Here is a 24,918-nt window from a genome sequence, read left to right as displayed (position 1 = left end):
TCCAGAGAGACCATCTATGCAGGCAATATAAATGACATGAAGCTTTATTAAAGTCTGTGGAAACTGCAAGAACAGCCTTTTAGATTGATGTTCATTATTTATTGAACACTGATAAAAATGAATGGCTAGTTCCTCCCAAAGAACCACTTTCATTCATGTGTGCAATACAAGCATCTGTAACCAGGAAGATTGACACCCATTAGACCATTAGAACCTGAATGGGAATGTGCAATATCTATACAAGCATAGTAAATAGTTGTCAAGTTTCATGACAAATTAATACTGCTGAATTTATACATCTTTTGTTGTTTCTTGGGGTTCTAACTCATGCCCCTAAATGTCTACTCAGAAAGTCCCACCCTGGAGACGATTTTCATAGATTCATTCTTGCCAGAGTTCATCACTTATCCTCAGCAAATAGGGCTTTTCACTGTTGGTTACTATATACTCGAGACCATTGCTTTCTGCATAGATCAAGCTGCTTTTCTACATAGAATGACCTGTTCCATGTATTTATCAAAATCATATTCTTTCAGACAAAACATAATGGTCACCTCCTCCACAGTCACTCTCTGACACCCACATACATGTGCCAAACCCTGAGCTGGCTCTAGGTTGTTACTGCTGATCTCTCCTAGAGCACTCCTTGGAGCCCAGCAGGAGGAAAAGATCACACTCTGTTTCTGCACAACAATCCTTGGTGAGTTGTTGATCCTCCATGGAGGGAATGCCATTCTAGATTCTCTTTGATCGCTTGCCAAAGTAACATGGTCATTTGCCAAACAGCAGACCAACTAGTAGAACCCTAGATTCTGGTCAGGTAACTGGAACACTTCGCTATGATGGCTAGTTCTATTTTTTTTTAACTTTTAATTTAAAAATTTTTATGAATTAGTTTATTTATTCACTTTACATCCCAGTCATAGCCCCCTCCGTCCTCTCCTCCCAGATCCCCTCCCTCTCTTTCCTCCCTCACCTATTCCTCTGAAAAGGGGCATACCCGCTACCAACCCACGCCAGCTCATCAATTCACATCAGGATTGAGTTCTTCCTCTTTCCTTGTGGCCTGGCATGGCAGCCCCGCCAGGGGGAAGTAATAAAAAAGCAGGCAACAGAGTCCACATCAGAGACAGCCCCTGCTTCCCTTACTAGTGGACCCACATGAAGACTGAGCTGCCCATTGGCTCCTCTATGTAGAGGACTTAGATCCAGTCTATGCATGGTCCTTCGTTGGTGCTTCAGACTCCACAAGCCCCCCTGGACCCTGGTTAGTTGGTTCTGTTGGTCCTCTTGTGCAGCTCTAGTCACCTCTAGGTCATTTTATCATTGTCACCCCCAAATTTCCACTAGACTCCCTATACTTTGCCCAGTGTTTGGCTGTGAGTCTCAGCATCTGTTTCAAACTGCTGCTGGATGGAGTCTCTCAGAGGAAAACTCTGATAGGCTCCTGTCTGCAAGCATAGCAGAGTGTCATTTACAGTGTCAGGAGTTGGCTCTTTCCCATGGGGTGGGTCTTGGGTTGGGCCAGGTATTGGTTGGACATTCCCTCAATCTCTGCTCTATCTTTATCCCTGCATGTTTTATAAGCAGGGTAAGTTTTGGATCGAAGTTTTTGTGGGTGGGTTGGTGTTCTCTCTCCACTAGGATTCATGTTTAGCGAGAGGGTATTATCTTCAGTCTCCACAAACCCTGTTAATAGGAGTCTCCAGGTAGGAGAGGGAGTGCAGAGAGAAGTAAGGGTGGAGATCAGACCTAGGAAGAGTGGGGGGCAGGGGCAAGAGGACAGAAGGCCTGCAAAGAAAAGAGAAACTGTGGGTGGAGGCTTCTCTGTGACAAACAGGAGACCTGAGTCAGAATAGGCCTCTAGGAAGTTATAGGGGTCACTATATCTGAGACCCCTACTTCTTATTTAATCATCAGCAGGGGAAAATATTCCTGAGTTACCCTTAGATCTCACTGTTGCAATCCTGGTATTGGTTGATGTGTGAGGGATATAGTATCTACACAAATAAATGTTATAAGATTGTGCTCTATAGGGCCCATCGCTATATATTGTTTGAAAGCTCTTAAGGATCCACTTAGTTTATTGCTACCTTTGTTTATGAAGCTACATGTCATTATCTTGCCCTCATAGATGGCCTCTTTGGAATTAAGCAAACCCACATTGGAATTAGGCAAACCCACAAGGGACAAATCAGAAGATCAGGAGGAAGAAGAAATTGAATGGCTTTGTTAAGTAATACGTAGACTTGAAAAAAAAATTGAAGTTCCTCTTAGGTCTGGAAAGAATCAGGGTGCATCTAACCAGAAGGGAACCCTCAGTAGGGGATGGAAGCAGGGCATGGCTGGTAATGCTGATGACCAAAACCATGCAGCCCACATGTGTGCCTGATGGGTGTTATTTCAACCAGCTGCTAAGTGACCAATGGCATAAACTTGATTTGGGGAATGTGCTGTTTTGTTTTTGGCCACAGTCACCTGGCAAAGGGGGAATTTCAACACCCTAAGTAGTTGAAATTAGTTTCTCTGTCACTCCAGAGAAACGGTCATTATTACTAGGGGCCAGGAACAGATGTCCTTCTAGGCAACTTTTGAGCTTCAATGCTGTCGATAGCAGTGACTCTGTCCTATTTTTTTTTTTTTTTTTTGTTACCTGGCTGGGAGAAAGTCTAGAATAAATGTTTATAATTTTTTAATACTGACTCCATCTCTTGCTTTATAGTATTTTCTAATGTATGTTTTTGGCCATCTCTCTCTCTCTCTCTCTCTCTCTCTCTCTCTCTCTCTCTCTCTCTCTCTCTGTGTTTATCCTGAAAGACACTTTGTGAATCCTTACATTGTTCATGTTTCATCTAAGAAAAATAATATATCTTTTGTGTTTTTAACTTCCAAAAATTAGCTTAGAATTGCCATGTTTGTATGTATTTTTAAATGAGGTAGAAGGGAAAATTAAAGTCAGTAATGAAGATACCTTAGATATGTCAGTTTTCAACAGCAGAGGATCTCAGCTATATACATTTTAGCATATAGATAAATGACAAAAACTCAAAAAATTTAAAACATGTGTTTCAGATACAAACTAAATATTTTAGAATATTTGAAAGAAATTCTAAATATTTCAACTAATTTTAATGGTGCATAGATCATCCTTATATGTTATATCCTTATATATGTTATGTGTAACATATACACTATCCATATATATATATGTGTGTGTCATATCCTTATATGTTATATATGTTGGGCACATATATGAATATAGCCACCAATTTAAAAGTATTCTAAATGTGAAATTATTATTACAGTAATTGCCTTTCTGATGCAACCTCACATACATGTGGTTTAAGATAATTAGATTTTAAAATAATTTAATACATTATTTTAATATTCAGTCCAGCCATCCCATGACAGGAATGTTGTGAGCATAAAATGGAATGCAAAGGCCGTCTGAAAAGCTGAAGTGTTAATCAAAAGCAGCGTGGTATGTATATATCCACAAGCACATACTTCACAGGGTCACCCATTTATCCATCAGAAGGAAATCCCACTTGTTGTAGCCTGGTATAAAAGGCCTATAACCACAGTATATAAAAGTATACATATGCACACATATACAAACATAAACCCAGCAGCATAGAAAACCAAATAGCAGTTAGTGCTGAGTCCACACACTGTTTGGTACAATCTACAACCTTCCCTTTCTCTCACACTCGTCCTGTATCCAATTTGCCAGCACAACTGACCACACCAACTAGTTACAGCTGACCGCAGATCAAGATGGCACCACCTGTAATGACAGTCCCATAGCTTCACCCCTGCTGGCTCTTATCCTGTCAGATATTGTCCACGAAGAGACCAGTCACCTCTTTAGAAATACAATGCCACATCTCTGCATGGGATGTGGTGGTTGATCACGACCTCTGCTCCTTCTGCATGCCTTTCATCTCACTGTGTTTTCTCAGTTCAGTCCAACCACTTGGCCTCTTTACTGCATTTTAAATACAGCAAGTACACCAATGGCTCATAATACTCTTTACCCAAGCTGATAATTGTCTTACGTAGTTCATATATGCTCATGTGAAACAGTCCCCCCAAAATTGTTCCCTACAACCCGATTTAAAGTTCTAAACATTTTTCCACCTAATTAAGAACTTTCCACTTCTGTATTGATTGATTTTTTCCTTCTTCTAACTTACCATACACATAACAAAAAACTATGTAATTGTATGCAAACATAAAGATCTGTTTATCTACCATGTATGTATGTATGCATGCATGTATGTATGTATGTATGTATGTATGTATGTATGTGTATTATCTATTTATCTATCTATCTATCTATCAATGCATCTATCATCTATTTTTCTATCTATCTGCCTGTCTCTCAGTGTGTTTACTTATACACTAAACATCTATATTGTCTTTTAAAATTGCCTGTGTCCTGTAATCAGAAATCCATGAGGAAAAATATTTTTGTTTTCTTTCTCGCTATATACAATCACGTGTCTGCAATATATGAGGCTCTTAATAGGTGTTTGTGGTATATATAGCTAAACCTCCAGATTCTGCTGTTGTAGTCAATCTTTTAAGCTATAGTGGGGTACACCCTACATTACTGTTCTGCTCTAATATCTTCATTTACTGTGTATAGATCCAGAAGAAAGCTCATGTGATTGTATTATGATGGCATGCCAAATGGTTGATTCCTTTACTTTGTACTGTATGTGCCATGTATCTTCCGGCAAGATTCTTCTTCTGCTTAGAGTGCTCTGCCCTTTCCTCTCTGAAGGGCCTAAACCTACTACCCAATTTTCCATGCATAGGTCAAAGGCCATGCCATTGATGAAGTTGTCTCCGACCCCTCCAGTAGTAAGCCATCCAGCTTGCGATTCTCTGAATCTTACCATTGGCTTACCTCTCTCATACCACATTGTAGTAAGTCAGGACACTTAGCATCAAAATGAGGTCTTTAATGCCATCAGCCCTCACTTTTTTCAACATAAAATGGGACCCTACTAACTGTATGCTTTTAGTGCGTGCCCAGACACCATGTGCAGTAAGATTGGTGTTTGTTTCCATCATGCCTGCATACTTCTGTCACCTGGAATGTGCATCCCTATAATACCTGACTGATCACAGTGTTAGTGCTGTTCAGAGAGACTTCATCCTGCTCTTTTGTGATGAACATATTCATGACGTGTGGAAGTCGGTACGATCAAGTTGTTGACTGTTATTAGATCACACCTTAAATTCATTTCTAGACTCAAATCCTAGAGATACAGCTACTGGAATGGTGTTTCATGAGACTTCTAAATCCTGGAAGGACACAATGATGGATGTACTAAGTCTGAACATAGAGACCTGGGCTGGAGTGAGAAGAGCTTGCATAGCCAGTGAGACACATTGCCTTCTGGAGCTGGGAGACAACAGAGGGATTCCCTTTTTTCACAACGTGCAATAGATGTACTAATCTGATATTCTGTTTCTTTGCAGTCACAGCCCATGTTTGGGGATGATGTGTTTAGCCAAATTTCCTGTTCAAAATATGTTAAGTTAGAATGAATCTATCTTTACCAAAAACCATGTTGCTTTCAGAAAGGTGAACATTAAAACACGGAGATGGGGTGGGGGGGGAGGAGAAATTCTCAAAAAATAAATAAAAACAAAGAATAAAATATAAGAAGAAATACAATCATGTTATTTTCTCATATTTGCTCTATATAGTGGTCATTTGTTGAATAAATTTGGGAATCAAGACAATGACTCCTGCCCCTAAGTTAAAGCAAGTATACTTTATGTAAAGATGTTGACTTTTAGAATTCACAATCATGTTCTAGCAACTAAATACATCACTACATGGCTTTGTCTTTGTTCTCAAATACTGTTTGCACAAAATTAAAAGCATGTTAGTATATAACACTATTCTTATATACTCGGGTGCACAAGGAAAAAAAGCTCATTAGCTAATAACATATAACTCTAAGCTTTTGTAAAACTATCCATAGAAACTATAAGGAAAAAGGAGAGAATAAAGAAATAGAAATAAAATCTTAAGAAGATCTGGTCCTTGCCAGTCAGGAGACAGCCACAGCCACAGATACACATGGAGCTAACATACCCGGAAGGAGTGGATAGGAACTTAGCTCAGGGAATTGTGGGAAGATAGAGTTTAACCAGGCCTTTTGTGCTGTTGGCAATATATTTCCTAGAGGAGAAGGTCACCAAGCAAAACTAATAGAGAAGGTGAAAATTCATGAAAAGAAGATAAGCAGAATGAATGCTCAGTTCTGGAAAAAAATATGTCAACAAAGACAAGAAGGCCAGAAGCAGCATGGTATGTGTTGGGATTACAATAATAGACATGTTCTAGAGCAGAAAGGGAGCTAAGAAGTTTAACAGCAGGTTGTGAAACAAGTCACCAATACACTGCTGATTGCCAGCATGTCACTGTGTGGATGTGTTAGGATACTTAGCATAATCAACTCAAGTGATTATGGCAATTGCAGCGGTTTCACTCTCACATAGTGAGCATGGTGAAGTGCACATCAGAGAGGCAGTGGAGTAGTGCCATAAAATAAGAAGTGAAAGGGTAAAAGTCATTCCCAAAGACTTCCCAAAGACATCCCCACCCACTCCATCCATCCAGGTCCCGCCTTCTACAGTCTCAGCATGTCTGATCAGTCCTTTCACATTTTGAATGAATCAATTAAGTCATTCATTTTTTTCCCCCAGAACCCTCAGGAAACACCCATTCAGACACTCCTAGAGGTATTTCTCTATCCAATCAAGGTCATGATCACAACTAACCATGGCAACCCTTAATAAGATGCTCTGGTTTTTTTTTTTTTAATTGTTGGTAATGAGGAAGGGTTTTAAAGTGGAAAGAGGGCACAAGCAGATCAGATTTATGCTTTGAATAGATCATTCTGGTTAATTGGGAATGAGATATAGACAGACAGTCAGACAGACAGTCAGACAGAGAGGTGGAGAAGCAGAAAGAGACAGACACAGAGCGTCAGGAAGAGATAAGAGTGAGCACTAGAAAGAAAAACACACACACAGCACTAGAGGGGCACACAAAGAGTTAGACACACAGAGAGACAGAGGCAGAGACACAGAGAGAGCATGAGAAAGAGACAGAGACACAGAGACACAGAGAGGCGGAGACACAGAAAGGGAGACACACAGAAAGCATGAGACACACACCCCCACACACCCCCATGCATACACACACACACACACACACACACACACAGAGAGAGAGAGAGAGAGAGAGAGAGAGAGAGAGAGAGAGAGAGAGTGAGAGAGAGAGAGAGAGAGAGAGCGAGAGAGAGAGAGAGAGAGAGAGAGAGAGAGAGAGAGAGAGAGAGAGAGAGAGAGACTGTTAAAGATCTCAGGCAGGAAGAATGGGTTGCTTAAACTAGAAATGAGGGGCCGCAGTAAGAAACCATGGAGAGCAAAAGCAGCAGGATTTGGTGGTTTGTGTTTGCATGGATTAGAGAAAGGTCATGAGCTTCTATTCCATCGAATGAGTCAACAGTGTTCCTAGTCATAGAGACAGGAACATTGTAGGCAATAAGGAGCAGGCTTCAGCCTGGGCATGTGGTGTGGGGGCAACAAGACCAATTTTAGTCATATTGAAGCATCAGTACACTGGTAATCTTGACCTTAGGGAGAGAGCTGAGCTACAGGTATCATTAGAACACAGGGTGGTTAAAAGAGTGGGACTGTTAACTCACTCAAGGATAAGGTTTATGTCAGGGGTAGAGTTCTGGGGAACACAGCAACCTCAACAGGGAAGAGGAACCCCACAGAGAATGAACGCCCCAGAAGAGGAAGATGAATTTTGTTGACACTGAGGGAGTAGAGAATTTCAGGGGAGAGAAATTACTTAATCAATGGCATCAGATGCATTCTCAATGTAAAGCAAGACAGGAACTAAAAAGCCACTCTGAGCTTTGGCAAAAGGCATTTCAAATTGGGTTTAGTGCAAAAAGGAAAAACAAGATAGCTTAAAGCCTGCTGCTTGGAAAAGATGATGTCATGCTGACAGATGACAGGGTGAGAGAAGACTCCAGCATGTCTGCTGCTTATTTATCCTATCTAGGGGAGGGTCTCCAAATTGGAACGGCAGAACAATGTTTCCAAGAACGAGGTGAAGCAGAGACAGTTTGGAAGGTAAGGCCAGGCCAGAGTAGTTTTGCATATAATTTTTCCAGGCCCTGGTGAGTTGTCTTCTAGAACAATCTCACTAACCCCTTCTTCCCTTTCCCCTTCCCCCTTATACACACACACACACACACACACACACACACACACACACACACACACACATGCATACACACACACACACACATTCACTCACACACACACAGTAGTCTTTTTAGCATTATAAAAAAGAATGTCAACAGTTGTAAACACCTGGAGGTTAATAAAAACAAGGAAAATGTGTGTTCAAATGTATAAAATATTATTAATATTATATAGAACAGGAATGTTTATTCTGTGTGACTTTAAAAGATTGGCCACTGAAGTATAGAAGTTCAGAAATGTAGATTCACCTAATGATACGGGACAGTTCTCCATCAACCAGCCATGAGAACCCTCTTAGGCAGCAGTGATTTCTCGCCTTGGAAACCTTCAGACTGATCCATATCTTCAGCTTCTTCCATAATCAATACTCAGGCTTACCTCCTCTTGAAAGGTATCATTAAAAAAAAAACCAACCCTCATCTCTCTTTTCTTCTCTTCTCTTCTCTTCTCTTCTCTTCTCTTCTCTTCTCTCTTCTCTTCTCTTCTCTTCTCTTCTCTTCTCTTCTCTTCTCTCCTCTTCTCTTCTTTCCTCCCTCTCTCTCTCTGTCTCTGTGTCTCTCTCCATCTCCTAGGCAGTGGTTGTGCATGGCTTTAATCCCAGAAGTCAGGAGGCAGAGGCAGGTGGATCTCTGTGAGTTCAAGGCTAGCCTGGCCCTACAGAGTGAGTTCCAGACAGCCAGGGCTAAAACAGAGAAACCTTATCTCAAAAAAAAAAAAAAAAAAAAAAAAAAAAAAAGAAAGAAAGAAAGAAAGAAAGAAAAAAGAAAAGAAAGAAGCAGCAGCATTCATTTCATTTTTCTTTTTATGCTAACATAATAAAATGAATTATATTATTATTCCTGAATCATCTTCTAAATGAGAAACCTCATGTATCCAGATTCTAGAAACTAGAGTAAATACTGATTGATAGTGAAAAGAAACAGCCTAGTTGACTAAATTATCTGGAACCCAAGAGGACTGTAACTGAATCTGAGGGTGGTCTCTGTAAAGGAGTGCTGAATTAGATAGTGCCCATGATGGCTTTGAACTACCAGATTTATAAACTACCAGATTATATTTAGTGGTGTCCTCTTGATGTCATATACAATGCTAAGTATGGCTGCTATGGAGAAAGTGCATAAAGCCAGACCCTAGGCACACTCAGAACAGAAGGTAACACTGTTATAAAAGACTGTTTATCATGTCCCCGTAGGCCAGTAAAAATGAATTAGAATGATCAAAGGCATTAGCATCGAGTTCTTGCTTTGTATATTTCAGCCTACAAATCAAATGCTGCTCTCTGTTTATTACTCTGAGATCATAACTCACACAGGAAGGTTCAGAAAGGTCAGTATTTATGGCTACCCAAAGTGTTTCATTTGCAAAAATTATAAATGGAAAATCTGGCACTTAGTTAGAAATGTAGATCTCCTGATACATAAATTTGCCCCATTGATTTTTATGCATTTCTTAAACTGTGCACTGCTGCTTTCAATATTGCTGTGGAGCAGATTGACCATAAATATTTGAATAACTGCTGTTCAACAATCAAAGCTACTCACAACAGTAGGCGAAGCTACAACTGCGATCAGTTGAGGTCAAGAAAAGCAAGATAAAGCGGGGAGGCATCAGGCAGTTATCACTCAGCCTTGTTCCATCGGCTGGAACCAGAGACGGTTCTTAAGGCCACTCTTGTAAGTTAGCAGGGACTCGACAGTCACGTTTAGAGCGGAATTTATGCAAAGTGTTTATTACCAACATGGAAATGGGAGATTAAAAAATGTAGTTTCCCAAACCCCTGAAAGGATAGGTCCTTCATGCCCTGCCAATATGAGATTTAGTGGTGGCCAAATAGCTTTACTCTGACTATTTTTCACCCATTACTTTGTAAAGAAGCTATGTCAAAAGTGGAGAGAGCTTTGCATCAAGGGTCTTCCACCAAAACTCAGTAGTGTCCTTACCTTGACAACGTATACAAATCATGTTCATCATGTGCCTTGGGCATCTCATCGTTCCTATTGCAGCATGCCATGCAGCCACTTAAATTTTATTTGGAATGGTCTTGCTAAGACAGTTCTGGTTTTCCTATGCTTCAGCTTTGAGATCACATGGCTCACATCTGCCTCCAGAGCAACAGTACTGGAGGAGTGACATATTTCTGTGTGGGTAATGGGCCTGGCCACTATCAACAAAGGAGTTCTTTAAAAGGATAACTGTTACTCCAGGGTTCATTATCAATCTGTTGACGGCTTTCTTAGAGCTATAATAAGGAAGTCTCTGTTAGGTTATTCAGTTCCAAGTGGTTATGTGGTCATTCCTAAACACATGGGCACACTAAACAAACTCAGTAGGATGTGTGTGTATGTGTGTGTGTGTGTGTGTGTGTGTGTGTATGTGTGTGTGTGTGTAAAACAATACTAATGAAAGTAGAAGGGGAGGGGGCATTGGAAGGTGAAAGGGAGGGGTAGATATGATACAAATAAAAAACCTAAAAATTTGAAAACATAATTAAAATAATTCCTTTTCTTTTTTTTAAATTAATTTATTCTTGTTACATCTCAATGGTTATCCCATCCCTTGTATCCTCCCATTCTTCCCTCCCTCCCATTTTCCCCTTACTCCCCTTCCCTATGACTATGCCTGAGGGAGACTTCCTCCCCCTTTATATGCTCATAGGGTATCAAGTCTCTTCTCTGTAGCCTGCTGTCCTTCCTCTGAGTGCCATCAGATCTCCCCCTCCAGGGGACATTGATATGAGGCACCAGAGTACATGTGAAAGTCATAATAATAATAATAATAATAATAATAATAATAATAATAATAATAATAATAATAACAATTCCTTTTCTATCCAATATTCCTTTATTCACCCTTCCTTATAACTGTGTCAGATTTACATCATTTTCCACAGTTATCTCAGCTTTGTTTTCTTTCCTATTTTCTGCCATATATATTTTCCCTTATAAATATTGAAATACATTCCACTCTGTTTTGGCTTTTGATCCTAGAGAGTTTAGGTGGGGAGCAAACCATGATACATCATCATAATACCTTCTACTCTTTCTCAAATGCACACTCATTTCATAGCTTCACAAAATATAAAAATGTATTTAACTTATATATTTATATAAGGCTCAGCTAAATGATATCCTTCCTATGAAACTTTCTGAGTTTTACTAGGATGAGATTCATGTCCGTTTCACTTCTAGTATGTATTCAGTTATTAAAAAGCTCCTAATTTATTTACACAGATTTTTATAGAATGAATAAAGGAATGATAAAATAGTAATAGTTGCATAATTACATGAAGGATTTTGAGTTTTCACTAAGAAAAGCAGAACAAGCTAGCCACAATAGACTTTATCAACAGAAGGGTGAGCAAACAGAAGGCAAGGGAAGTCAAGAGTGTCTGTAAGTTTACTTAACTGTATCTTTCTGCTTAGTGGGTTTGTTAGAATCAATGGATAAAGTGAACCCAATAGTACAAAGATCTCTGAGCACAGATAATTAGAATCTGTTCTATTATTAGCACATTAATTTGAATGAGTAAAGTACCAATAAGCCTAATCAATATTAGTCAAACCCTTTAAATCCATGTTATTGCGTAGATAATGAAAAAATAAAAAATTCCCCAAATAACCAGATTTCCGTGAACATCAAGAGGTTAGGAAGCTGTTTGAGAAAAGATGTGAATAATTGGTTTCTAGGGGACTGTGGTATGACATCTGATCTATTGCAATCAATTCTTACAGTCATTGTGAGACGTGGGACTTCCCTGATGGCCCACAAAATTAGCAGGCCATAGTCATACAGTATGGCTATGAAGATTCCATGTAAAGGCTCATGTGTTGAAAGTGTGATACCCAGCTTGTGGGTCTATTGAGAAGTGAAGCGATCATAAGACGTAAGTGATGATTTCTTAGTTCAATAGGCTATAAATAAGTAAGGCCTAATTGGAGGAAGGCACTGAAGACGTGCCTATACAGCGTGTGTTTCTTCCTGAGATCTTCCTTTTAGGCCCCCTCTGATTTCACTTCACTTCTGCAGTGAAGTGATCAGCTTTCCTCCATCATGTCCTTCTGACATGATGTCAGACCCATTCAATTCATGTGATTGTTGCCTTGAGCCCACCCCCACATTTCTACAGTAATGTTACTTTGATTTACCTCAAACAGAATCCACAGATACAGCCGGATCTGTACTGATATCTCTGAAACTGTGAGCCAAACTAAGCCAGCCCACCTTGAAACTGTTTGTCCAATATGTTTGTCACAATGATGAAAAATTGATCAACACACATGTTTTCAAAAAGTTGACAAACATATGTGATCTGTGGAAAAATATCTAGACATTGAACATAAGGAAATTGCTAGAAGGAAAATATAAGATGGACAGAAAAATTATGCAAATAATAGCTAATGACAGTTATTTCTTTAAATATAATAAAATAATATGCAACTATATAATTAGGAAATTCAACAAACTACATATAACATAAATACAAAAATATCTTTACCATGAATATCATATTACGATTATTTAAAAATATTTATAAGGACAAAAAGCTTTTAAATATTCAGAAAAACTCCAAATAAAAGACCATAGAACAATTGTAAAATATTGAAATAATGAAAAAAGAACCACTTCAAGATCTACAATTCTAGAATCTGTAAAAATATCCTTACATCCTTCCAAGCTTTTTTCAAAGTAGAATAAAAAGCAAGTTAATTCACCATCATATGTTGTAGAAGTTTTGGTTTATATGTAAACATGTTTTTGTTTTAATCCCAGATGTGGGATATGAAGGCTGCTCCAGTTTGTCCACAGCTGATCATTGCCTCCTGAGAAGGCACATCATGTTTCTCAGCTATGAACTACAGGGGCATGGTCTTTGCCAGTAGGGATAAAAGCCAGACCCAGAGAGACGGGGCACTCTGAGAAAGAAGAAGGCAGCTGGTGCTTCCCCTCTGTTGCTCCTGGTTACTGTTGATGCAGTTTTATGAGAGAAAGTTGTGAGATATCCTGAAATGAAGACTGAACTTGCCTCAAGGAACCCAATGACCCTAAACAGCAGGAAGTGGCTAAGAAAAACTATGCCCTTTCTCCCCACTAACCTTCTTTCTTGACTACCTGGTGTTGGGGTGTTGGAAGGGATTAGGGTGGAGAAAGGAGAAAAAGATTTAAGGAACCCAAAATAAAAACAGATTTTAAAAGTACGCCAACAATCATACATAATTTTAGTTGTGAATTCAAATTTACATGAAGGAATACATAAAACAGAAAATGGTAAGTGCATGAGTAAATATGGAGTAAATTTCCATTTCTTCATTTATGAATTGAAAATTATTTATTAAACTAAAATGAATAATAATGAATATGTTACATTACAATAATGTGCTAAACTTAAATGACTATCATATGTAAAAATAATAGCAAAAAGTCAGGCATAGAAATGTTTATTGCTGTTCCTTTCTGTGGTGTAATACTGTGATATGTTACAGACATATAACACAAACTCTAGAGAAACCACAAAGCAAAAAACTGAGTGATATAGCTGATGAGTCAATAGAGGAGAGAATATGTTAAAAATAGTCAGTTAATACAAGCAGAGTGAGGAAACGTGGAAATAAGAAGCAAAGAACAGATGGATAAACAGAAAAATAGCAATATGGTAAATTTAAAAATGGAATAAGTACACCAATTAAAAAGCAGAGATTGACAGGCTAGATAAAATGTGGGGCCAAACTAAGGACTGTCTGAAAATACCTTAAGTATAAAAGGATCGGTCAAGAGCAGAAAGATAGGAAAAGACATAGCATGAGAACAGCAGCTAAGAGGGCCATCTGGGTTTCATGCAGAGCCTACACGGCCTTTCCTTGGTACAGATGGGGCAGTTAGTACCGATTAGCTTCATCCTGACTTGGTTAAAGCATATCCAGGTAGCTGGTGGGTGGGAATTATGTCTGGGTGTATCTGTGAGAGAGATTTGGAAGAGATCGGCATTTGAATAAGCTGTTTGAAATCAGTCCTCACCAGCTTGGGCGGACACATGCCAGTCCAACCAGGACACAGGCAGAGTGGACTGGTGGACTGAGGACAGACAAATCCATTGAGTTTTCAGCAGAAAAATCCCTTGAGTTTCCAGCATATGGTTTATTCATTGTCTCCCACTTTCTAATGTCCGAACCTCAGCTCTTCAAAACTCAGGATGGATCAGTGCCCTCTTAATTCTCAGACGATTGGTCTCTGACTGAAACTCCTCCCTCTTGCTGCTCTGGCTCTCAAGCCTTTGTTGTCAGATTTCATCTTTCACCAATCTTCCTAGTTCTAGAAATGGTGACAGCATATAATGGCATTTTTCACTCTTCATATTTATGAGCAAATCTCTTCAGAGTCTTTCTTACAAATCTCTGTATGTTCCATTAGTTCTGTTTGTCAGGAAGACACTGGTTGAACATTGATAATGAGGTCACTACATCAGAAAGACATATTCTTAGACAGGCCCTAGGCCCTAGGGGAGAACTGCTACTCTGCTAAAAAGACACAGTATTAAGCAGACTTTTAGTGGCTTATTGTTATACACATAGATTAGTGTGCATCTCTCAATTCTAATCTATTTTACTGGATGATGATTAATATAGACAGGCACATCTGGTAGAGGTGCAGAGAATAAGAGACTGTGGAAAGCTCATCCCTGATTGGAACATCTGTATCATACTCAAGGAACATTGTGGAAGAGAGGGCAGAAAGACTGTAAGAGCCAGAGGTGGTGGATGACTACAACAAAACTGGTTTTCAGAAACAGCATGGTAGCCACACATATGAACTCATAGCAGTGTGATGTCATGTACACGACCTGTGCAAACAAACTAGACAAAATCCCAGTGTGGAGGCTGGTAGGTGAACAGCGAGTCCCACCTCTAGCTAAAAGATGTTGGGAACTAATAGGCCTTGGGAGAATCAGTTTTGTTTAATGTCAACCCCAATGGAAGGACACATATACAAGAGTATATGGAGACCACAAGTTATATTTGGTGGGTTTAAAACAAACAAACAAAAAAAGACAACACATACTTGGGTCAGTTAGAGAGTGGAGGTTGATCTAAGAGGTTGGTTGGGGGGGGGAGGGGTTGATATAAGGAAAACATATAGTGTAGTTTCTCCAAGAACTAATAAAGTTGAGAAAAAGACATAAATATATTAAATGTGTATAGGCCCTACAACATAGCTTCTAAGTACAAAAATCATAAACCACCCAGAAAGAAAACGAGAAATGACAAATTCATAAATATAGTTAGAAGTCTGAACATTCTTCTCTCAGCAACTTAGAAAAATAAGCAATAATGCAGGATAAGTAAACAGCAGCACCACCCACTTTCCACTTAATTGCTACTGAGAAACACATGGATATCCAAAAAAGTACCCACATATCCCTTCCAACTGCACATGGGTTATTCACCAACAGAGGTCATATATTTGGACTACAATAAAAAGTTCCATGAACTTAAAAAGTTGAATATTCTGTAGATAATGAATTCTGGCTCAACAAATTAAATTAGATATTAACAACACAGGTAGGGCCAGAAGGCTCCTCAACACTAGGAAGTAATTAGCATGTTTTTAAGTAATTCACAGCTTAAAGATGCCAGAAAAGATATCTAACAATATTTTTAGTTGAATAATGTTGACAAAACATGCTCAAATCAAGAAATTGAAGATTCGAAGCACTTAGAGGGAAATTCGTAGCTTTAAAGTCTTGCATCAGAAATTGTGAAAGAGTTTAAATGAACGACCTATGTTCCCACCTTTAGAGCTATAGCAAGAGGACTAAATAGACCACACTAAGAAATAAAACTTCAACTGTGAAGGGCACAGGTCCTTTATATAGAGGGATGTGAGTGGTCCATCTGGAGTTGGATTAATGAGAGGAGAGAGAGAGAGAGAGAGAGAGAGAGAGAGAGAGAGAGAGAGAGAGAGAGAGAGAGAGAGAGAAGCCAAATTAACAGTATCAGGAATGAAATAACTTTCATTATTTATCTTCCAGACATTAAAAGTAAAACAGGGCTGGTGAAGGAGCTCAGTAGATTAGCGTTCTTACTCTGCAAGCCTAAGGACATAAGTTTGAATCCCAGCACCCACACCAAAAGCCAGGTATGGTTGCCTGTGCCTGTACCACCAGTGCTATTGGGCAGAGACAGGTGGATCCTGGGAGCTCATTGACTGGGTAGCCTAGTCCAGAATGGCAAACTTCAGATCCATTGACAGGCTGTTCAATATAGAGATGGCATCTGACATCCCCTTCTGGCCTTCGTCTGTGCTCAGACAAATGTGTCAACTATACATTCACACGAATATTACACACACACACACACACACACACACACACACACACACACACACACCTTTTAAAAATATTTATTTTTATTTTATGTGCATAAGTTTTACCCACATGTTTGAAAGTGAAACTGGAGCTATGGATGGTTGTGAGCTATCATATTGGTGCTGGGAACAGAACCTGGGTCCTTTGGAAGAACAACCAGTGCTCATAACCACTGAGCTAGCTCTCCAGCCCCATAACAGTTTTTTTTTATTACAAAATCAGTTTCTTGGGTCTGGAGAGATGATTAAACGGTTAAGAGCACTGGATAATCTTCCAGAGGAACCTGGTTCAGTTCCCAGCATCCATATGGCCTCTCATCACAGTCTGCAACTCTGGTTCCAGGGGATATGATGCCCTCTTCTGGCTTCCACAGATACTAGACATATATGCACAGACATCCATGCAGACAAAACACACACATACTTATAAAACTAACAAACAAATAAAACTCTCTCTCTCTCTCTCTCTCTCTCTCTCTCTCTCTCTCTCTCTCTCTCTCTCTCTCTCTCTCTCTCTCTCTGTGTGTGTGTGTGTGTGTGTGTCTGAGAATACCAAAAGATAGTATTGAATGTCTGGAAGTGGAGTTGCAGGTCAGCTCCCTAATGAGGGTGCTGGGAACCAAATTGCAGATTCTCTACAAGAGCAGCAAGTGCTTAACTGCTGAGCCATTTCTTCAGCTGCAAGAAACTAAATTTCAATAAAAAGCCATCCCAAAATGTGGGTCCAAGTGGTTAGCCTGACAATTCTATCAAATACTTAAGGAGCAATCTTATGCAAGCCTTCGCAGGAAATAGAAGGGAAATGTACAGCCAACGTGTGCAACCACATACCCTGACACCAAAAACAGCAGAAAAAAATCTTGGTAACCTTGAGCTAGGCGGAGCCTAGCTTTAAGATAGGTCAACACAATATGATTCACAATGTAGACAATAGGCTTCACCAAAGTTAACATCTTCCACTTCAAAACACAATGTTAAAAATGCAAATAGACCAGTAAGGAAGTATTTACAAGTCATATACCCAATTAAGGACACATCTGTAAAATAAAGAACTTTCAACCCGGGCTTCTAAGGAGGCAAATGATGTAAATTAAAAAAAAAAATACATGGGCAGACATTTCACCAAGAAAGATACGCAAGGAAAGAAAATGCAGAACAGGCACAAAAAGTCACAACAGACCAGCAGTGAACAGATCCAGGTAAATAAGAACAGTTGTGTGGGGCAGTAATGCAATTCCTAACTTTGAAACTTTCCTCCCTACGAGCTTAGTGTACATTCACTATTTTACCTTGTTAAACTAATGGCTGTACCAGAGAGCACAGCATACGTCTATTAATTAAAATTTAATTTACATTAAATGTCAGAATACTTCCTGCTAGTTCTCAGGGACAGTCCCTATATCCAGAAATGAGCTCAAGCTAAACCACAGAAAAACTTCTGGAGGTCAGATAAAAGCCAGCATTCCCCAGGAACTACCTGTGAAATGGGTTTTCCATATGGCTCTTCAATTTACATATATTTCTGTAGCACCCATCAGCCCATCTAATCCCATCTTGGCCTCGAGGCTCCCTCAGTATAACAATTCATAAATACTTTACACTTCCAACTCCATGATAGCACCCCAACTCTTCCCTCCCCCAAGCTACTTATCCTCCTTATAATTTAAATAATTTGTCCACCTTTCTGTCTCTCTGTCTCTGTCTGCTTCTGTCTCTCTGTTCCTCTGTCTCCCTCTTATGTGCTCTTTCTCTTGTGTATGGGAGGATGTGTGTCTGTGAATGAGTGTTTGGTGTGTGTGTGTGTGTGTGTGTGTGTGTGTGTGTGTGTGTGTGTGTTTGTGTGTGTGTGTGTGTGTGTGTGTGTGTGTGTGTGTGTGTGTGTGTGTGTGTTAGTGGAGAGTGAAGCAAGGCTTCACCATGCTAGGCATGGACAACATTTTATCTTGATTGGTGTTAATAGCATTTCTTGAATTTGTAGCTTCGTGACTTTCATAAATTTTAGACAATCTCAGCAGTGTCTCTTTAAATATTGATGTGCTCATTACTTCTCTCACTTACACTTCTTAGACTTCCATTCAAAACATGTTAGTCCTTTTAACTTGGGCTCATCTATCTTTTAAGCTCCTTTTTATTTCCTATAGTTTTTACTTATTGCTTCAACCTGAATATTTATTAACCTAGCTGGCCAGTAACCTATTGAACATGAATTGAATTTTTGAATATTTGTCTTTTCCCTGAGATTTTCATTGAGCACTACGACATGGCTGTAGGATGTATCTGTGCTTCCTTCTGTCCCTACTCATCTTTCCTACTTCATGTCCCTACTGCACCTGCGCCTCCTGGCTCCATGAGAGCCTACAGAACTGTACTCGCCTCCTCTCTGTCATTTGTGTTTCCGGAAGAAAAGAGCCATTATGTTGCTTGCCTGGAGCAGTTAGATATTATTTGCATATCAGACACTTCTTTGTAAGCCTCAGAGCACATCACTGATCTATAGCTATCTGCTGGCCTAAAAGCTGGGCAATCACAGTGTCCCTACAATTCAAGGCCTACCCTCCCTCAAGCAGTGAAGATAACTTGGCCAGGACTGATTCTTACCTAAAGGGTACCATGCCATGTCAGTAAGGGGGAGGAGATGGGCTCTACCCTGAGAACCCATGGTTTTGTTTTCTGTGATACCCAGCCAATCGTGTCCCCAAATCACTAAATGAGAAATTCTAAAATTAGCAATTTATAATTTTTTTTTTAACTTTTCATTGAATCTTTGTGAATTTCCCATCATGCATCCCAATCCCATTCATCTCCCCATCCCTTCCTGTCTGCCCTCCACCTTGCAACCTCCGCCCCCTAGAGAAAACAAAACAAAAGCAAAATAATCAAAAACAAAGAAATTAACAAACAAAAATCTGTTTCACTGTGGAAGCTTAGGTGTGTTGTAGTGTGTCACACAGTGCACCATTTTGTCTGAACAGCTTCACTTGCAAATGTTCACTGCAGTGAGTTTGAAGCCTCTGGCTTCTGCCACAGTTTCAATACTGATCCTCATTGGAGATCTTCTTGGATGTCCTGTTGTTGGCCTGTGTCATGGAGACCCTGCAGCTTTAGTTGTACAGGATGTACATGGCCCCTTCACATGCTCTAGAAGTGCACTGATGGGGTAGATATTGGGGTGGGCCAACTCAAATTCCTGGATTTGGGCTTGGATGGTAGCTGAATTTGTTCTCCACTAGCACTCCTGCACCCAAGCCATCAGGGCCAGTGAGGGGCAGGGCCAGCTCACCTGATCTCACACCCTCGGCTCACCTGGCTCACCGTACTTCCTCCACCAGGGCCCTTCGCAGGGGGACTGCTCTCCTGATGCCCAGGTGAGGGGTGGGGCCAGGTCTCCTGACTGCCACACCCTCAGCACCAGAGCAAGCTCTACTGTGCTGTTCATGCAAGGTGCAGACCAGCTGTCTCCTGAGTGCAGCAGCGAACAAGGGTCAGGTCAGCTCTGCTCTGCCCTCAGACATCTACATGGCCCCAGTTGGCAGCCCAGGGCCATCTGCATGGCCTTTGGTGGTAACATGGATTATGGACATTGACACAGACTCCTGATTCTGCAGGGCCACAGACCCAGACATGGTCCTGGGTGGTAGCACAGGCCGGACGTCACCATGGCCTCAGGTGGCAGTGTAGGGTACTCACATAAGGCTGTTCCTCACCACCCTTGAGTCTCTAGTTCTGCCTCTCTTCACAGTGCACAAACTATTCTGCTTCCCTTTCTCTCCCATCTCTAGATCACGTGCTTGCTAGTTATACTCAACAACATATCTTCTTTTGAAAGGTTGGATAGTTTGTCCAACCCAAAGATCCCAAAGGAAATAAATTCCTGGCCAAAGTTACACATAGCACAGAAAAACTATAATTCAACATAGAGTTGTCCAGTCTCATAGTTGAACCTACATTAGCATGTAGGCCAATGATGAGAAGTAAACACAGCAGGACAGTCAGTCGTGGGTCTCCACTTGAAGGTCCTACTCTTCTTCCTGAGCTAGGATGCAGCTCTGGGAGTCAAAGCAACTCACACAGTGGTCATTTTCTCAAAGGAGAAAGGCGTAGACCCACTGGTACATGTGTTTGTTGCTGGCTCTATGGATGGACAGTGCAATTCATTATTTCCCAAGGAGCAAGAGCAGCAACCACTTTCGTGTCTCCAGTTCTGCATAACGTCATAGTGCATGAACTGCTCAACTTCTCTTCTTTTCCATCTCTCCGCCTCCTATTTGCTTGCTTCTTTCTCTCCCATCCCTCTACTGCCTACTTGCTCCTTCCCATTAATGATGGCTAGTCATGTTGTCTCCATGCTTCCTGCCATACCCAGGCCCCAACAATTTGTAATTTTAAATCACTTTTTATTATCTTCTATTATACCAGTCTCTTTTGTTACTATCATTGTTACTTTCTTACTATGTTTAATTTATAAATCGAAACCCATCCAGGGTATATGTCTTAGCTTGTTTTGATAAAACACTGATTAAAATCAATTTGGGGACAAAAAGATTTATTTGGCTTACCCATCCTGATCACAGTACATCACTGGGGAAGTCAAGGGTTGGGGGCAGGGTGGTGTCAAGGGATCTCAAGGCAGGAAATGATTGAGAGGTCATGGAGGAATGCTGTTTTGTGGCTTGTTCTGCCTTCTTTCTTTCTTTCTTTCTTTCTTTCTTTCTTTCTTTCTTTCCTTCTTTCTTTATTTCAGGTTTTTAAAATCTATTTTATTTTATTTTTATTATGTTTATTTTTAACACATACATTTATATTATTACACATAAATAAAGTAAACTACATACAGCAGGAAGAACCATGAGACAATCAGGAATTATATGAATGTTACATTCATGGTGATTTGGCTATTTGTATTTGGCAAACTTGAAGTAAACATCTTTCCTATCTTGTTTGGTCTAAATTTCTGAATGAAAATCAATATCTATCATATCTCATCTCTTTTAACTTAAGACATCTATCTTGATCTAAAAACATCTTAATCCCTAACCAACTAAGCTTAATTGTAAGACTAAACAATCTGGTCTTCAACCCCATCAGAGATTTGAAAAGGAATAAAACTTAATTACCTTAGTGAACCGGAAGTGCAGGTTAGCAGCTTCCAAAATGAAGAAATGACTGAGCCAATTTACAGCCTGAACAGTCACCCAAAAACTCTCTATAACGTTGGAGCATCATCTTCACCCTTCTAGCCCAATATATATGACAGACATATTTGCGAGGCAGGAACTATTAAGGACTTGCTTACCCTGCCTTTCTGCCTGCTTTCTTATATCCCCCAGAACCACCTACCCAGGAAGCAAGCTTGGCCTTACCACATCAATCACCTATCAAGGAAACACCACACAGACTTGTCCATGGGCCAACCTGATGGAGGCAGTTCCTCTATTGAGGTTTCTTCTTCTCATTTGACTCCAGTTTATGTCACTTTGACAAAGAAGAGGCAAAATTTAGCATACACAAATAGAGAAAGCATGTCCATGCAGAGCTCGGCACTACCATTGATACCTACCTGTTGACCTGAAACCTACCTAGAATTCCATCAAAGAGGATGGAATCACAGAAGAAGAAGGGAGAGGCTCATTTCATCTACTTCGCAACACCATACTACACAGTCCTCTGTTTTTACTTTCACCCTGACTATTGCAATCTCCTTGGGTGGTTTTTCAGCAGTCCTAATAACAATTAGGCTACCCCAAGACTTGGTCCCAGGCTCCTTTCTCCTTTCAGTTTCTACTTTTTCTCTCAATGATCACCCAGGCCCATGGCTTGATGTGCATTTTAGATCTCTCAATCCCATCTTCTTTCCAGTAGTCCAGCCTCCAATGTCTAATGGCCTTATTTGATATCACCACACCTGATGGATACACAACACAAAACTAGTCTATAAAGACAGGACTCTGATAGCCTGCATCAGAGGCCTGGAGCACCTGTTCTAATGCAGCAATCCAACAGCAATCACTTTAGTAAAGCTCTCCATACTTTATCAAGGTAGCTTTAGGTGTCCGGCATTTTGTTATATTTCTTGTTTTAGTTCATCTGTTTCCACTGGAATAGAGAGGGGGTTGTCCTGTTTGCTACTTCATAATCAATATCCATGACTTGGCCCCGACCCCAGTACCGGATACTAGAAGATTATGGAATGAATAGCAGGAAGTAGTCACAGTAGAGCAGAGGGAGAGAATAAAGTTACACATTAGCTTTTTCTTACTTGGCTTCAGGTTGGAATACATAAGGGTGGTTGGGTGTAGACAGTGAGGCGGCTTCATTCTCATTCATTGCCAGCTATAAACCTTCATTGAGCCACCAGCGTAGCGCTGTCCTGCATATCTCTCCCACTGACACCACACTGAAGCTTTTCTAATTAATTAACAGTCCAATCAGCTTTACCACCAGTTCTTCCAAAACTCACTCTCTTCTCCCCCTACATTCCATAACCTTGTCAAATAAAGACACCCTATGCCCTTGAGCTGCCCTTGATCACAAAGGTTTCCCATTATCCTTAGGATAAAACCAAGCACCTAGCCTGCCTGGCCTGGAAGTCTGCGCAGGGTTTAGCCGCTGCCTTCTGTTATGACCCTGGTTTCATTCTTCTTCTTCTCAGTTGGCTCCCCATACACTTTCCAGCTATCCTTCATGGTGTCATAGTAAGCTCACGTATTCCTTCTCAAGTGTGGTTACTTTAAAAATTATTTTCAGAGTTATTTTATTGTATGGGTGTGTGTGTGTGCCTGCACATGTGTATGCATGTGCTCTGTGTGTTCCTGGTGGACAGAGAAGTCAGAAGGTTGAGTAAAGCCATCCGGAACTGGAATAACCATGTGGGTGCTGGGAGCTGAACACAGGCACTACAAGAACGTGTACTTTAAACCACAGAGCCATCCTGCCAAGCTGCCTCCATGTTTAAACCTTTTTACTAGTTCTTTGAGAATTCTGTACAATGTGTTTTGAAACCATTCACACATTCCCCCAGCTCTTTGGCAGATTTTCCATTCTTTCACCATTTCTTTAACTTTGGGCCAAAATAATAAATAAATAATAAACAAACAAACCAACCCTATCAAGACCAATTTATGCTGCCCATATATTCTTGGAGGTGTGGCTTTCTACTGAAGTTTAGTTGACTTAACCAGAGGATACACTTTTAGAGAAAACTGACTCTCTCTCTCTCTCTCTCCTGAAGCTTAAAACTGCAAATAGCTTTATGCTCAAGGGTGGGATCTGTGACCCGTTTCCCACTTCATGAAGGATCTTGTCTGGTTTGGCTTGCACACGTCTTGTACATGCTGTGAGAGTTCCTGTGTGTTTTGTTCACAGACACTGTTTCTGAACAGTCTTGGTGTCTACCTCATCTGGCTCTTAGCCTCTCTTCCTCCCACTCTCCTGCTATTCTGAAATAATCCCAGAGCCCTGGGAGGAGGGAGGGTGGTATGTGTGCTCTATTTAGGTTCGAACATTCTGCAGTCTTGTGTTTTCTGTGCCTTGGCTAGTTGTGGGGGTCTCTGTGCTAATCACTGTCTACTGGATGAAATGGAAAGAAGATAATCTCAGTGTCATCTTTTTGGACTAAGTCTTAATTTAGTCTTTATTTAAAAGGAAACAGAGTAAGTAAAGCTTAAGGTCCATGTTTTCTCTTTGTCTACATTTGGTTTTATTACAGAATTATTTCGAATTTGTTATAGCAACAACAATTTAACATATTTTGAGTTCTTATTGGATCTAAACACTGTACTTGATTATCTAACATATCTATTAGGTTAAATCTCAAGTGTGGTTCTGTTATTGTCCATACTCTATTATACAAAGTGTATATTGTGGTGTGGAATGTTTCCACCTCAATTGAAAGACCACAAAGCTAACTGACACGCCGTTTGACTATTGCAAGTAAACTCCAGACATCAGCCACCTGTGATGAGGGCAGTTGGCTTGACTGTGAGTGCTCTTGAACAAACCTTCTAGTAGTTTTTATGGTACCTGAGAGAGGGATTGAGCTGGGGAGTGAGAGGAGTGAGTACTGACTTCTTACAAAGATAATTTGATGAAATATTGGTAGCAACCTCCCACAAAAATCATTTAACATCATTCCTGGAAGGAAGTATGAGCCAATGAGCACATTTTCCTTTCTTTTGTTTGAAAAGAAATTAGTAGATTCCCAAGACTTTGCAACCAGGAAACTTAGAAAGGCCAACTTTGCTGACAAAT

General features: G+C 40.2%; 1 protein-coding gene across 4 annotated transcripts in view; it reads right to left on the bottom strand.

Annotated features, from left to right (window-relative positions):
* PPP2R2B (protein phosphatase 2 regulatory subunit Bbeta) overlaps window positions 1-24,918 on the bottom strand; it is a 405,554-nt gene that overhangs the window by 359,063 nt on the left and 21,573 nt on the right. The gene's annotated exons all lie outside the window — the stretch shown is intronic.

Source organism: Acomys minous (assembly GCF_964271855.1).
Source record: "Acomys minous genome assembly, chromosome: 4".
Classification (NCBI taxonomy): domain Eukaryota; kingdom Metazoa; phylum Chordata; class Mammalia; order Rodentia; family Muridae; genus Acomys; species Acomys minous.
This window is presented reverse-complemented; position numbering and strand designations above follow the sequence as displayed.